Here is a 17,470-nt window from a genome sequence, read left to right as displayed (position 1 = left end):
TCCACTACTCTTTCAGCTCACTGATCCATTCCTCTGTATCATTCATTCTAGTGTTTTCTTGATTTCTCCTAGTGTATTTTTCATCTTAGTTATTATATTCTTCATCTCTGTTTGGTTGTGCTTTACACTTTCTAATTCTTTGCTAAAAACTTCTAACTTCTCTCTGTGTTAATCCATTATTCTTCTGATTTCTTTAACCATTTTTACAATTATTACTTTGAACCCTTTCTCAGGTAGATTGGCTATATCCACTTCACTTAGTTTCTTCTGGGGTTTTTTATCTTATTCGTTTTGGACAGGTTCCTCTGACACCTCATTTTGCCTAATATGCTGTTTTCATTTCTATGTATCTGGTAGGCTGGTTACATTTCCTGACCTTGGAGAAATGGTCTTTTGTAGGAGATATCCTATGCGTCCCAGCAGCTCACTGCCCTCTGGTCACTAGAGCTATTTGCTCTAGGGGTGCCCCCTATGTGGGCTGCTTGGGTCCTCCTGTTGTGGTGGGGGGACAACTGTGGGCAGTCTGGTAGGCTTGGCTGGCTCCCATCCAGCTGACTGCGAGGACTTGCCTTGTGTGAAGGCTACTGGCCACTGCTTGTCAGGGCCAGGTCATGAGGCTGTTAGCTGAAGAACCTCGGAGGACTCCAGGGCTAGTGCTGGCTCACTGGTGGTTTGAGTTGGGGTCCAGGATATCCCCAGGCTGATGCCCACTCACCGATGGGTGAAACCAGGTCCTGGGGCCTAGTGCTGGTCCACTGGTGGGCAGAGCTGGGTCCCAAGGCCTGGCTGCAGGGCCCAAGGGTCCCAAAGTTAGCGGAACACTTGTGGATGGGGCTGGTTCCTGACAGCTAGCTGTGGTATCCAGGGTGTCCCAAAGCAGTGTTTGCCTGATGGTGGGCAGGGTTGGGGCCCAGCAGGTCCCAGAGCAGGTACTGTTCTGCTGTTGAGTTGGCTGGGTCTGAAGGTTACAGGGCTGTGTTTTTTCTGGAGCTGATGTTGCCCACTGGTGAGTGAGGCTGTTCCCAAGGCTAGGCAGAATCACTGGTGGCTGGAGCTGGGGATCAACCGGTCCCATGGCTGGTGCTGGCCTGCTGATGTGTGGGCTCGTCCTGAAGGCTATAGGGCTTTGGTTTTCCTGGGGCTGGTACCTTACCACTGGGGGGTGAAGCTGGGACCCAGGGTCTCTGGTTGCAGAGCCCTGGGGGTTCTGGATCTAGTTCCTGTGCACTGGCGTGTGAGGCCTGCTCCTGGGCCCTCTGGTGGGTGGGGCCAAGTCCACGGGCAGCTGTGGGCTCAGGGGATCTTAAGAAAGCCTATGGACTGGTAGGTGGGGCTGTGTTATCTCGGAGTTAGTTTCTTGGCTTGAGGCTTCCCAGTACTGGTGACTATGGAATGGTGGGCATGGGTGGGACTGGGTCCTGAGGCTAATAAGTTAGATGGAGAATTCCAAAATGTCATTTGACAGCACTCATGTCCACATGGTAGAAGGAGTTCCTGAAAATGGCTGCTGCCAGTGTCTACATCCTCAGGGTGAACTCCAGTTGCCCCCTGCCTCTCCAGAAGACTCTCTAAGATCAGCAGGTAGGTCTGACCCAATCTCCTTTCCAATTACTGCCCTGGATCCTGGAGTGTGTGGGATTTTGTGTGTACACTTTAAGAGTGGAATCACTATTTTCCACAGCCTTCTAGGTCTCCTGAAATTAAGTCCTGCAGGCCTTTAAAGCCAAACATTCCAGGGGCTCATCTTCCGGGTGCAGGACCCCCAGGTTGGGAACCTAATGGGGGCATCAGACTATTTGTTCCTTGGGGAGAACCTCTGCAATTGTAATTATTCTCCTGTTTGTGGGTCACCCACCCAGGGGTATGGGTCTTAACTATATCACAGCTGCACCCCTCCTACCCATCTTTTTGTGGTTCCCTCTTTATATATTGAGCTGTAGAAGATCTTTTCTGGTAGTTTCCAGGCTTTTGCCTCCACAAGTGTTCCGTAAATAGTTGCAATTTTGATGTGCCTATGATCAGAGATGAGCTCATGGTCTCTCTACTCCATCATCTTGGCTCCATAATTAGTTTTTTCGAAGACTTGCCCAACTCTTTTCCAGAGCGGTGGTATGTCTTCCATTCCTAACACCAATATATGAGTGATTCAGTATCTCTACATCCTCCAGCATTTAATGCTGTCACTATTTTTTATTTTATTCATTCTTGTAGGTGTGTAGTGATACCTCATTATGGTTAAATTGGGATTTCTCTAATGACTAATGATTTTAACATTCTTTTCATGTGCTTATTTGCCATCTGTATATCTTCTTTGGTGAAATGTTTCTTCATGTATTTTGTCCATTTTTTAATTGGATTGTTTGTTCTATAAATATGGAGCTTTGATAGTTCTTTATATATGGATAAATGATTGGCAACTATTTTCCCCTACTACGTAGGAGGTCTTTTCAACCTTTTAAGAGGATCTTTTACAGAGCAAAAGTTTTGAAATTTTATGAAATCTAATTTATCATTTTTTTTCTTGTATGTATTATGTTGTGATGGAAATTCTATAAACTACTTTGACCAACTTTAGATTTTAAAGACTGTCTCCTGCTATTTTGTTCTAAAAGCTTTATAGTTGTTTTTTTTTTAATACATTTAAGTCCATGACCAATTTTGATTTAATTTTTGTATACGGTGTGAAACTTAGGTTGAGGTTCTCTAAATAGAAAGGAAATGTTGGAACATGAAAAATGAAGGAAAAAAAAACACTGTAAACAAAAACATGGGTAAATAAAATAGGCTTTCCATCTCTTGAGCTTTCTAAAGTATGTTTGAGGATTGAAGCTAAAAATTATAACATTGTCTGATATGCTTCTAGATGTGGAAATATTTAAGACAATCATAATTCAAAAAGACACATTCACCCTGATGTTCATTGCAGCACTATTTACAATAGCCAGGTCGTGGAAACAACCTAAATGTCCACTGACAGATGAATGGATAAAGAAGATGTGGTACATGTATACAATGGAATATTACTCAGCCATAAAAAGGAATGAAATTGGGTCATTTGTAGAGACGTGGATGGACCCAGAGACTGTCATACACAGTGAAGTAAGTCAGAAAGAGAAAAACAAGTATCATATATAAACCCATAAATGTGGAATCTAGAAAAATGGTACAGATGAACTGGTTTGCAAGGCAGAAACAGAGAAACAGGCATAGAAAACAAACATATGTACACCAAGGGGAAAAAAGGGGGGATGGAATGAATTGGGAGATTTGGACTGACATACATACACTAATATGTATAAAATAGATAACTAATGAGAACCTGCTGTATAGCACAGAGAAATCCACTTCATTGTACAGTAGAAACTAACACAACATTGTAAAAAACTATACCCCAATTTAAAAAAAAGAAAAGATAATCATAGTATAAGTGAAGGAGAGAAAGGGAATTACAGAGAGGTAAGTTTTCTAGAATTCATTTGAATTGCTAAAATGAAAAAAAACTTGTATAGGATCTGCCTGCCTGTCTGTCTATATTTTCCTGTCTGCCTATCTATCATCATCTATCTATAATGTAATACCTAGAGCAACATTAAACACTGACAAATTCTCTTTATTTTCCTTTATCTGAGGGTGTCTTGACTTCCCTTTCATTTCTGATGGATATTTTTGAAGTGTATAGGATTTGGGATTGACAGTTATTTTCTTTGAGCAGGTGAAAAATATTGTGCTGCTTCTTTCTGGCCTCTTTGCTTTCTGATGAGAAATCCCCTGTCATTTGAATTTTTCCCCTATATGTAAGATATCACTTTTCTCTTGCTGCTTTCAAGATTTTTTCTTTGTTTTAGTTTTCAGGAATTTAATTATAATATATATTGGCATGAATTTCTTTGAGTTTATCCTGTCTTCATTTCACTCAGTTTCTTAAGTTTATAGGCTTATGTTTCTTGTCAAATTTGAGAAATTTTCAGCCACTTTTTTTCAAGTACTTTTCCATACCTGCCTTTCTCCTCTCCTGCCAGTACTCTGATAACATTAATGTTAGATATTTTTTTCTTATAGTCTCACTTGTTCCAGAGCTCTGTTCAATTTTCTCCTGTCTATTTGTGCTCTACTGTATAATTTCTGTTCTATCTTCTTGCTTACTGATTCTTTCCTTTGTCCATTCTATTTTGTTGTTGAGCCATCCACTGAGATTTTTATTTTGGTTATGGTATGTTTCAGTTCTAAAATTTCCATGTGGTTATTCTTCATATCTTCTATTTCTTTGCTGAGACTTTCTATTTTTTCCATTTGTTTCAAGTGTATTCATAATTACTCCTTGAAACATTTTTATTACTGTTGCTTTAAAATCTTTGCCAGATAATTCTAAGATGTCTGTTATCTTGGTGTTAGCATCTATTGATTGCCATTTTTCATTCAGGTTTGAGACCTTCTGATTCATGATAAGTTATTTTTGATTGAAACTTGTTATTTTTGATTCATATTATGAGACTCTAGATTTTATTTAAACCTTTTGCTATACCTGACCTTTTTCTAACACTGCCCTAGTTAGGGAATGGGGAGGTGACCTCATTACTGGTAGGTGGAGGAAAAAGTCCAGATTCCTTATCGAGCCTCATTGTCACTTGAGGCAGGGGTGGGATTCCACTTTACCATCTGGTCTTCACAGACACTGTGGTGGTATGGAGGTGGCCTGTAACCACTGGGTAATGGTGAAAGTTCTGACTCTTCAAAAGGCCCCCTCCCCTTTCTGTCTTGTACACACACACACACACACACACACACAGTGGGAAGAGGGAGGGATGTTTTGTTACTGCCAGGTGGGGGTAGAAGTCCAGGGTCCCCTCATGGCCTCTACTGATGCTATGTGGGGGTGGGGAATCTTCTTACTGGCTGGTGGGGGTAAAAGTCTCAGCTCCCTATTTGGCTGTCTCTAACACCACTCGAGCAGGGGTGTTAGTGCATCTCATTACAGCCTGATGAAAGTTTAGACTCCCCATTTGGTTTTTGCTGTCATGGGTGGGTGTAGGACACACTGTTTTTTCTGTGGTATTTGTCTGGAGTAGAACAGTTATTGTCTAAAAGCATTCTCTCTTTCTAGGCTGCACCTTTCCTGATCCTTTGCCAAGAGAGAGCAGGCTTTGTTTCCCTTTTTGGTCTTCACTGTTGGCATTTTTGGGTTGCCAGCTTCTTCAGTTCTAAGTCTTGATATATGAGACAAAAATAAAATCCAGGGGCCTCACCATTGTGTTGTTTTTTTTTTGGATCCTGACGTGCCTAGAAAGTCTACCTTCTTCTCTCCACCTTTCAGAGTCTCCTTATGTTTGTTTTACATATATTGTCCATGACTTTTAGTTGTGCTTGGCAGGAGTGCTCAGGTAAAGAATCTCTACTTCATCTTCCCAGAAGCAGAAATTCCCCTGAAGTAAGTGTTATTACAATAATTTTTATTATTATAATATCATTTTACAGATGAGGACACTGAGGGACAGAGAGGTTATATCTTGTCCATGGTCAGACAGCTATTAAGTGGAACTCCCACAACTGCCTGTGTTTCAGCTTCAAGCCAGGCAGATTACCCAGAATCTCTTGTTGACTCTACTATGTTGAAGATCAAGATGGGCTTTCCTTGGGAATGGGGGTATTGGCCTAGATCAAGTCCCTGTTTGATAAGCTCTTTGCACACTAGCATTTAGCCTGCTGGACCCACCATATTTCCCCATTAGTGCCTCAGCTTGGACTCCACTTGATTCTTTCTCATCTTCTTACTACAAAATTCTTACAGATGGAGGACCAGGGAATTGCAGAGCTGAGCCCACTGCAGTAAATATTTTTATACTACCCATTTCAAACTACTTACTGTTAAGTGTTTTTTTTTTTTTTAAATAGAATCATAGACTATCAGTGCTGGAAGTAAATCCCTTTCATTTTAAAAAGAGGAAACTAAGGTTGATGGATTTGGAGGTAGGTGTTTTATGCCACAAGGTGACATGCCCAAGGTCATCCAGGGAGTTAGTGGTATGTCATGTGTATATTTTATCCTAACCATTAACCTATGTGATAGCTTGAAAAAATGGGTTTCTCTTCATATTACAGATAAGAAAAAACATATATTACACTTACATGACACTTTAAAAATGTATATGCAGAATTTATACAAGCTTGTTCTTAACTATTTTCCAAAAGCTCCATACAGTCAGTTGAATTTTTTCCATTTAGAGGATGTCCATAACAGGTGTAATGATAAAGCTAGTTAGTGGACACTAGAATGTAAATTCCATGAAGACAGTGGTTTGAATACTTTTGTATCTCCATTACGTAGAATACTGCCAACATGTAGTAATCACTAAGAAATCTTTATTGAATAAAAGAACAAAGTGATAAAATTATTCTCAAACAATATTCAGCATTGCATGAGCACAAAGATGTGTCACTGTCTGTGATCTGCCATCACTGTTCTTTCTCTAAGAGTTTTCTCCTAGTAATGTTGCATATTACTGAAGGATTCCTTTACCCAAAGGGAATGTCTATAATTTTTTATTTGCTCTAATAAATTTTTTGGCCTTAACAGATGCATGGCAACTGTACTATACTGTGTTGTGAATTCCAATTATGTGTAAGACAGATGCCTGCCCTTTCTCATAAAGCTCACAGCTTTGTGAACTTTCACTGTAAATTGCATTTTAGATCCATAAGTGGACATTTTTACTAAGAGTGTGTGTGTGTGTGTGTGTGTGTGTGTGTATGTGTGTGAGTGTGTTCAAATCACTCAGTGAGTTGCGTATTACTTAGACTTCTGAGCTGGAGTACATAGCGAAATGGATACATAGTCAAATATATTTAACACAATTGTATAACCCTATAATATGATGATCATCAAACAGGGGGCCAAATGACAATAATAAAACTTGGATTTTGTCATTTGATGATGACTGCCAAATGTAAGTCATTCATTACCCAGGAAGTCAATTCTTTAAGATGATGCTCTGTGTAAAGAACATTTAACCTCACAATTAGCTAGATTCAGAATTAAATCCTCGCTCCACCATCATTATTATGTGATCTTGAGCAAGGTACTTAGCTTGTCTTCCTTTGTTCATAGGAAAATTTAGAACAATGATGATGATGATATATCAACTACCACACCCATGGTGCTTACTATGCCAGGCCATGCTAAGTCATTTCATGTAGAAACATATTTAATATTAACATCAACCCTCTGAAATAGATATTTCCCTCCCCAATTTGCAGATGTCTTCCTCACAGGTAGAATTAAATGACTTAATTATACATGGAAAAGTCTGTGCAATCAGTGTACATTATTATCTGTAATCATTTCTTTGTAGCATAATTTACATGGGCAATGACAATTTTTACATAAAATCTTACAGACAGACCTAGTTTAAGTTCAGGTGCCACCACTTATTATCTTTTGACCTTGTAAATATACTTAAAACATTCGAAGTCTCAGATCTCTCATCTGTAAAATGGGCATAATATAGCACCTACTCATAAGACTATTTTGAGGATTTACAGATATAATGCCTGAGGTATTTGCTCAGTAATTGTTAGTTATAATGATTACAGAGCTGAGGGCGAGGAAGAATGCATTCATTGAGAAAGTAGAGTGGAATATTTGAAATGGTGATTAGCCCCCTAAATGACTTGTATGATATTGAGGCTATTTCAATGTATGGCAGTTTTTATGTACATATCCTACTATCCTTAACTATAGTGCTACTAAGTGACTGCATCCTACATTTATTACTTCTAGCCCCAAGTCCACTCAGCTCTGTTTTATTTTGTTTTCCATTAGATGTCTGAAGCCTAGCAAGGTTAAGAGTTGTGTTGTGTAATATATGTGAATCTGTTTAAATTATAATGTTCGAAATTCCAATACAGCTTAAATATTCACTTGAAATGCCTGCAAATAAATAAATTAGCAAATATTTAATGAACTGATAAGTTTATGCATAGTGGAAGATTTATTAAAGATACAAAGTAACTATATCTTCAACATTAAAAAAAAGCAATGTAATAATTTATAACTGGAGGGAGAAACCAGAGATATTTAATCCATCTCCTTTTGGAGGTCTTACATGAGTTTCAAAACAGAACTCATTATCTTCCTACCCAAAGTCACCTAACTTCCTGTGTTTTGCACCTCACCTCAATAAATGATTCCCCTGGACACAACCAGAAATGTCAGTGCCGTGTTTGAACTCTACTTGTCTCTCATGCCAGACTTCTAAACAGTCCTCACATGCCTCCTTCTTTCAGGCACTTCTCTTCATTCTCACCACTATGTTCTTCACCTTGGCCTTCACTGTGTCTCATTAGTGCTGTTGCAACAGCATCTTAATTGAGCATTAAACCCTTCTAGTCCATTTAACATCCTATAACTAGAGGGATTTAAACAAAAAAAAAAATTTTATCAAGTCATTCTTCTTAAAACTCTTCAATGATTTCTATTGTCCCTGCAATAATATCAAACTTGCTATAATGGTCCATGGTCTGCCCCTTGCCTGCATTTCAAACCATCTGAAACCTCTTCCATTGCCTCGTTTCCTTCCCCCTTAAAGTACAGCATTCTAGCCATGAGTGTCCTTCAATTTTTCAAAAGTGCCAGTGCTCCCTTTCCTCTTCTATATCTTGAACTTGGCCTTCATTCTGCCCAGAGAAGTGTTCTCATTCTCTTTCACTTAGATAATTCTGGCTCAACCTTAAAGGGTCAGTTTAGCAATCACTCTCTAGGAAGCCTTCCTCAAATCTTCAGCCAGATTATGTGACTCCTTTATTGCTTCCATAGCACTCCTTGTCCACCCCCATCATAGTGCTTAAATCACTGAACCACAGTTCCCTTTCATTTATATATTCTCTGCACAGATTTTTGAGGACAGCTCCTGTGCCTCAAAAATCTACAGGACCCCTCTCAAAACAAGGCACAGATTAGAAGCTCAACACAGATTTGTTAAATGCATGCATGCATGAATAATAAATTAAGAATAGAAATGATTCATGGACAAAAATAAAGCTGTGTAAAGGGGTAAGGTGGGGAGCAATTTTAGATAAAGTTGTCAGGGGTGAAAACTATAAGGAAGTGTCATTTGAGCAAAGATCTCAAAGAAGGGCAAAGTGAACCATGTAGATATATGGGGATAGAGTCGTCCAGGCAGAGGGATTAGGCAGAACTTTTAAGGTTTGAGAAAACAACAGACAGGCTGCTATAACTGGAGAGCAATGAGCAGAGTGGGAGGGGTAGACGTTAGGGTTAGATCACGCAGTATTTTGTAGGCTATATGAACTTAGATTTTACTCTGAGTGCACAAAAAGCACTTGGAGGGTTTTAAGTAAAGAATGCCAAGATAGGACCTAATATTTAGTTCCTGAATATGCATCTTAACAGAGCACATTGGAAAACTATTCTGAGATTTCTAAGTGAATGTATTTGAAATGAATGACATTTACAAAGACTAAAGGTATAAAGTCACAGATTGTTTTATATAATAGTTAGGTAATTTAATCCAAGGGAGACTGATTATTTTACCAAAATGATACAGGAAATATATGGTTAGTAGAGATGAGAAGCCATGTCTTTTGGTTCCCTGCCTGGTTTATTTTTACGTGGATGAAGAGATACATGAGTTACTTGAGAACATGGATCTGTGCTCCTAAATGGCCATCATAGTTATGAAAAGTACCTTGAGCTAGCATTGAGCTTCTCACATTTTAAAGACCCGTTTCATTGTTAGTTTTCAACTAGACTGTTTTCAATACAAGTGCATAGTTGCGCTCATTCTTTCTATATCTTATAGCGTGTGCCACAGAGACAGATGTATCACAGTGCATCAGCAAGGAAGGTCAAAGTGCATTGAATGTGTGGTTCACTTGCTCTCGATTCTTCCTAAAATGATCCAAAAATTTATTTATCAAGTATTTCAGAGACCCTATTCTGTGCAAAATACCATGCTGGGCATGCATGACAAAGATGAGTATGCCATGGCATCTGTCCTCAAGGAACTTGCATCCTAGCTAGGATGACAGACATGGAAGCAAATCATCATTTAGCGCAGTATGAGAAGGGTCACAATGAAACCAACACAGTTTATCGAAACAATTGTAGCAATACTTCATATTCACTGCTCGCTTACTAATATGCATGATCCCATTTAATACTCTTAACAGTCTTCTTAATATCTTATGGGTCATCAAATGTGCTCCTCCCCTTTACTTTTCTTCATATGAGGAGACTGGCTACAGAAAGGTTAAGTAGCATGCTCAAGGTCAATCTGTTGGTCAGTGGTGAAGCTGAGAGTCGAACACTGGCCATTTGACTCCAGAGTCTGTACTTTCAACCACTCACATCATTTTGAGAGACATTGGCTTATTTTTAATTCTCACAGAAAATCTATGAACCTGGTTTTATTTTATCACCATTTCCTAGGCAAAGAGTCTGGCTCAAAGAGGTTCAGGAACTTTTCAAGGTTACTCTCAAACCCAAGGTAGACTCCTTTGATTCTAAGTCCTACCTTATTTCCACTACAACATACTCCCTTTGTATACATTTTTGCATCTTTCAAAGAGCTGAAAGAACACATTAATTCTCATTTGACTGGCATGGAGGTGGAGGTGAGGACTTCATTAAGGAGGTTACACGTCCCAAACAGGACTACCTGCCCTATTTTAAAATGTCACTAAAGTAAGATCTTTTGCCACTATGAAATAGCAAGCAGTTTCCAGATAAATACTACTTCTGGAGAATGCAAATTAAGCGGTTCATTTAAGCTATTATATTCTGGAGAGTACATGCCAATTCATTTGTGCATTCTTTCTCCATCATTGCCAGGCTAAACATTCTCAAACAAAAATATACTCGAAAATATTCTCTTGGAAGCAGAATTCTCTGACATTTACCTTCAGAATCTAAACATTGAATAAATAGAATTCTAAGTAAAATGGGCAAAGATAATTTCAATAAACTTACTGCAGTATTTTATTGATAAAAGTAATGGCAATATTATGAACTACATGTTCATTACCATCTGCCCATTTTATAAACATTACAATCTCTAATCCTCACAACAACCTAGGAAATAAGCATCCCCATTTTGCGTAGGAGGACACTGAGGATTTGAGATGGTAGATCACAGAGATAAGAAGTGGCCAAGGTGGGAACTGAACTCAGGTTTGTATAAACCCAAAGTTATTGCTCTCTCTGTACATGTTTATTCCATGCTGAGCAGACAGAGAGAGCAGTCCAGGAGACTGAACAAAGTCATGCTTGGGTAATGTATTAGTTGGGTATCTGGTATGGACTCATGGGGCCTTGGGTTGGACTTATAAATTTAACACACATATTCTTGTGTTAAAAATATATATGAGAGGGCTTCCCTGGTGGCGCAGTGGTTGAGAATCTGCCTGACGATGCAGGGGACACGGGTTCGAGCCCTGGTCTGGGAAGATCCCACATGCCGCGGAGCAACTAGGCCCGTGAGCCACAACTACTGAGCCTGCGCGTCTGGAGCCTGTGCTCCGCAATAAGAGAGGCCACGATAGTGAGAGGCCCGCGCACCGCGATGAAGAGTGGCCCCCGCTCGCCGCAACTGGAGAAAGCCCTCGTGCAGAAACGAAGACCCAACACAGCCATAAATAAATAAATAAATAAAATTTAAAAAAAAAAAAAAAATATATATGAGAGGTCAGCTACTTCAATCCCCACAGTGAGCAAACAGATGCAGTCAATTATTTGATAGTCTCAAAGTGAACCCTCACCCAGATTAGGCATGTTTGAACCCCATGCCCGGAATAACTTTTTCTTTTTAACAAAAAAGAAACTTCTCTTCTTAGGGAAGTTTATGGATGCAGTAGCATCCAGGATTCAATGTGAAGGTTCTGTATTTACAATCACATGCTCATTGACAGTATGAGTCCCCCAAGAATGCTATGAAGAATACCAAATATTCAAGAAATGGTTGAGACTCCGGTGTCTTCACATAAGATTACTTCTATGCCTTAAACCAAATAATAATAGGAGCTCACTTACAGAAGATTAAATGAAATAAGGCAAGTAAAGTATTTGGCATAAACCCTGGAACATAATTTTTTTGGACTATGTCTTGGAACATAATTTATCTCCAAATAATGCAAGTCACACTTGCAACACATATTTTTACTGAACATTTACTACATGCAATATACTGTGCTGATTTCTGTATATACTTTATGTTTCATACAGAATTATCATTTATTGAGGAAATACGATATGTCAAGCTCTATGTTAAGTAATTTATACATCATCTCATGTCAATCTAACAATAACAACTTTAGATTCTAATTCCTCATTGGAAATGAGGAAACTGAAGGTCAGTTATGTGACATCACTTTCCCTCAAATCATGTAATGATTCCATGTGAATATCATACTGGTCTAGGAAAACGAGTGTGCTGAATGTTCATTCAACTTCCATCCCAAATTCTTTCTCTTGGGGGAGTTTGAAAAGCTAAGCCAAAAACTACATTTCTTTATCTGTAGTGTTCTGGGTATAAAGTGTTGTTAGATATATTTTCCTTAGATCTGAAGTCAGAATTTAGACAGAGGCATTTTTCTTCTCTTTTTTGTTGTGTCTGCACAGGAACATTGTGGGAATGTGAAGATTCTCTGCAGCAGCATCCCATACCCAGCTTCTTGGGTGGCTGGGAGAAGCAGCAACAACAGTGGTGACATATGCTCCTTGACACAATTTCTTATTCCCTGGCGTGAAGATACGGGTTTACTTTCACCATAATTTGGGTGTCTGTAATGGGGGCAGCAGTGGTGACAGGTTTGAGGGATGAGGCAGCTCCAGAAGTAACCAAGGATGGTAGCTTCCCTATGGGTTAGTTGTATCGTTTAGGAGTCTTTCTTGGAGACCCAGATTACAGTCCATTTCTTCAACCTATGCAGTAAATTTGTAATCCCCTGATTCCCTATATTAAATCCATTCTTGCCTAAAATATCTTGAGTGGCATGTTTTCTGTACTTAATTTTGAGTGATACATTGAATAATGGTCCCTATTTGTTCAAACACGTTTGCTGGAGAACCCAACTTGCAATGAGAGAGGAAGGTGCTATCAAAATCTCACCTCATCTTTCCACAATGTACATGTAAACTCTGAGAGGGATGGGGACAGATTTATGATAAAAATCCCACTATCACTTCACATATTAATCAATGAGCAAACGAACACATACTAGCTCCATGTCCAACAGTGCATTCATATTCTTTCTTGCTTCTTCAGCACTTTTTTTCACTTTAACTAAACATGGAAGATGTTCCTACTTTTTTGAGTGCCTATTATATACCAGAAGTAAGGATAGGAACTTTGATAAACTATTGCTAATCCTGATTAGGACTTTATAAGTATTTACAACCTTATTTATTTATTTATTTATTTATTTATTTATTTATTTATTTATTTATTTATTTATTTATTTCAGGTGAAGAAGCCCAGGTTCAGAGAGGTAAATCTGACTGAATCCAAATTAACCCACATGCTGTCTGGTCATGGACCTTCTCCTTTACTTTTTACCTTACAAAGGCTTTGAAAGTTACATCAGCTATACTGGGCAAAAAATGCATTTAAAACCAGGAGATCCGGTGTGACTTCAGCTCCGAGATAAGCTAGCAGTGAAATCTGGGGCATGTCACTCACATATTCTGAACCTCAGTTTCCTTATCAGTAAGATGGCTACATCAGCATGTGCCTTGGCTACTGCACAGAGTCCTGTATAACTCCACAGCTCTTTCAGCATCTACGGGAACAATGAAACGATTTTAAAGTTTACACATCATTTGAGAGTAAACACCTAGTCAAGTCATTTCTCCCCTCTAAGTCTGGTTTCTCATCTACAAAATGAGTATGCTAGTTACAGCTCTCTCATTGTGAGGATTAAGCAGGATACGGTAACTAAAGTGCCTAGCACTGTGCTCCTACATGGTAAGCACCTAATAATTTTAGCTTTTAATATTCTTTATTATTAATAATACAATCACAAGTTCATCTGAGTCATTTTATCCAAATAGCCTCCTCTACAACATTGTTGATAAGCCAAGAGGATTTAAAGAACAAAACCACCAAAAAATCCTGCTGTTGACTTTAGTAGTGCCCTGAGTACAGTTGATCTGCCAGGTATAACTTGCATTCTGAAGAGAAGAGAAACCTCCTGCCATTTGGCTCCATGGTCTGGTTGGAAGGCTGCTTTCTCCCTGTCCTCTTGGCTGTTGAGACGGATGAGCGGATTTTCCATCCTTTGGTCACTGCCAATGGCTCAGGCCAGAGGAACAGATATGAAGAGTAGCCCCTGACCCAAGAGAGGAGTCTGATTAGATATGAACATTTTCCTGGGACCACTCCTTTCATGTCTGCCCTCGATGGCAAGCAGAGAATGGATGAGAGACAGCAGCCATATGCCAGAACCTATAGCAGACACTTGACAATTACAAATGCACCACAAGGTTATTTTGTGCTCGCCTGCCTTCTTTAAGCCAGAAGCAGTTCCAAAGTCTGTACAGAATCATAGTAAAACCCATGTCTAAGTGGGCATGAAAGAAATCCCTCAGTAGGCACGTGGGGAGAACGTCTGACTGAATAACATAGAAACTAATCTAAGAGCCATTCATTTATTCAAAATGAGAAAGCCTTTTGTAGGTAGCACTCAGCATAGAACTCATCTTTTTCATGCCAATATCTCTCCCATCAACCAAACTACTGCAGAGACAAGTCTATTGCAGGAAGACAGAACAGGCATGTTTGGGGAGCACATAATTAGAGGAGGGTCCTCCTTAAGTCCCTGCCCTGAACAGTTGTAGAAACAAGTAGCCACAGCATCAGCTAGAACTATAGAAATTCAATTACTAAGGATTTTGTATTTCAAATCTGGAGCTTGAGTAATTATAGATGGAGAAATTGAGAAAATTTTTGCCATTAGTTTATCAACATTGTTAAGGAAAGTCCAGTGAAAGGCAATGTAGGATATAGAAAATGATCAGAGACTTTTAAAAATGCAATAAAAGAAGGGTTTCTGAGCTAGAACAAGACAATAATATTTCCCATAGATACTCTGGGCCATAGAATTCACACAGTGTTTGTTTTTTTTGTTGTTTGTTTGTTTGTTTTCATGTGCATGTACATAAGCTGAATTTGCTATGAAATGCATGTAGTCACCTGCTGACATTATTCAGATGTTTATTACAAGGTCTTTGGAGACTCTTTACGTAATCCTAACATAAAATAATTTCTTCTAGATTTAATAAGAAAGCAGTTGAACTAGTTCTACCCAAAGGGCAATTTAGAATAAGGATGGTTATGCCCAGAGTATAAGACCTTGCAGGACAAGTTTTAAGTAAGGTTCATTTCCTGTTTGGGTGGTATACAAGTTTCAGGAATCTTCTAATATCTTATTTTCCTTTGGAGTTCCTGGCTTCTTGACCCTCTATATATTTCTCTGAGGCATTATTCAAAGCTCCCAGAAATCATTTTTAAAATCAATTCATTATTTATCAATTTATTATTTATTAAATATATACACATTTCTGGGTGCTTTTCATGGAACATTGGACTTAGTCATCCCCAAAAGCAAGGCTTCTCTTTGAGAATTCTTTGAGGGGCTGGGCTAGTTAAGTCCAGCTTCAGCTCCCTGCTACCCTCTGTTGATTTGGAAAGCGGCACATGGAGCACCACTGGGTGGTGTAAGGGTTGAATATCTCCTGTGGAGACAGAAGTGGTAGGAAAAAAAAGTCATATTCTGCCCCAAGGAGCACCCTATTGGGTGTGAAGGAGAAAGTGGGGGACTTACATGTATCGAGAGACTATTTGTATGCCAGGCCTATCCTAATTAAACATTCCACCTCATCCTATTCTCAAAACAGCACTGGAACTAGGTATTTTTATTCTTATTTAACACACGAAGAAGCTGGCATTCAAAGTGTGAAGCAACCTACCCTAAGTCACACAGGGAGCAAGTAGGAGAATAAGGATTTGATCCCTCCTGGATTGTAGAGTTCCTTCACTCCTATGTCCTCCCAGGTCTCAACTCACATTTGATTCTTCTGTTTCTTGTCTCCCATCTATAATCAGCAACTCCAACAATGAAGAAAGTTGATATCTTAAGTCTCTCCCACTAGTCTCTCAGGATTGCTCTCACCTAGATTTTCTTCTCCATTTCCACGAACAGTAGATCACAGACCACATCTTGAGCTAGCTGAGTCACCTCTTGAATGTTTTTCCCACTGTTGGTCTTTCCCTCACATCCACTATTTGTGGTGCTGCAAGATTAAGCTCCCTAGGTCAACTTGATTATGTCATTCCATAAATAATAATGAAAAAAACAAAACACAGTGGTTCTTTGTTGCATTCTCAATTATAATTATACTCCATACCTTGGCATTTTAAGCCTTCTATATGTCACAACAGTATATGTTCCAAGTCTTATCTCCAGTTAAGAGCTTACATCAAACTATATATTATTCAAAAAAGAGTTGTGCACTTTCTAAATAATCCTAACACTTGATTTCACTTATAACATTATCTTCATGAGGGTCACTTTTCTCCAAATAATACCCCCCTTTGAAGTCCATCTCAAATGGACCACTTTCTCAGTAAGCCATTCTAGATACTACCAACCAACAATGCTTTGCTTTTATGGATCTATCTTCCTCTGGTTGGAGTAAAAGAGAAAAATATATATATATTGTCAACTGTGTGCTAAACTTGTATTACCAGCTTTACATGTTTTATCTCACTTAATCTTCTCCATAAACTTAAGAGGTTTAGTAATACTTTCTCTACATTCTACAGGTGAGAAAAGTGGTCCTCAAAGACACCAAGTGTGCCCAATTTCCTAACTCTAATAAGTGGTAGCATGGGAATATAATCCAGGACAATCTAATTTCAAGTATACAATCTTTATTCCACATATATTTACTAGAAGACCAATACTGTAATCTGTCTCACAGATATTTTTAGTTTGACTTGTATAATCTTTTAGGATATATGGATGGATGGAGAGATAGATAGATAAATTATTTATCAACTTGGAAAAGAGCACAAAAAAATCTGTATTTTTAGCTTCTCTTAAAAAAAATTCAGAATGTACAGACATTTTGGGTCTGTATCCACCCCCGCATGATGTCAGTTGGTTTAATCTACATATTGACACTCTCTTTACATGGGCAAAGGTCCTCCAATACGCTGTGTTTCTCACTCTGTCCACTCCATGGTGTACCATTCTGATGTCTATACATTTGTTGTGGTTTCGAAACCCAAAAGAGTTTATTTTTAGGATCTCTCTCTTGTTCCATTTTTTATTCTTCACCAGTACCTGGCATGGTACCTCCAGCAAGGAACAGTGAGGAATTCAAAAAAGAAGCAACATTTAAAAGCACAGATGTTTGGTTTCAGAGGTACTTAAGTTTGTGTTTCAGTTTTATTTC

The sequence above is a fragment of the Balaenoptera musculus genome, chromosome 8 (assembly GCF_009873245.2).
Source record: "Balaenoptera musculus isolate JJ_BM4_2016_0621 chromosome 8, mBalMus1.pri.v3, whole genome shotgun sequence".
In the NCBI taxonomy this organism is placed as follows: domain Eukaryota; kingdom Metazoa; phylum Chordata; class Mammalia; order Artiodactyla; family Balaenopteridae; genus Balaenoptera; species Balaenoptera musculus.
This window is presented reverse-complemented; position numbering follows the sequence as displayed.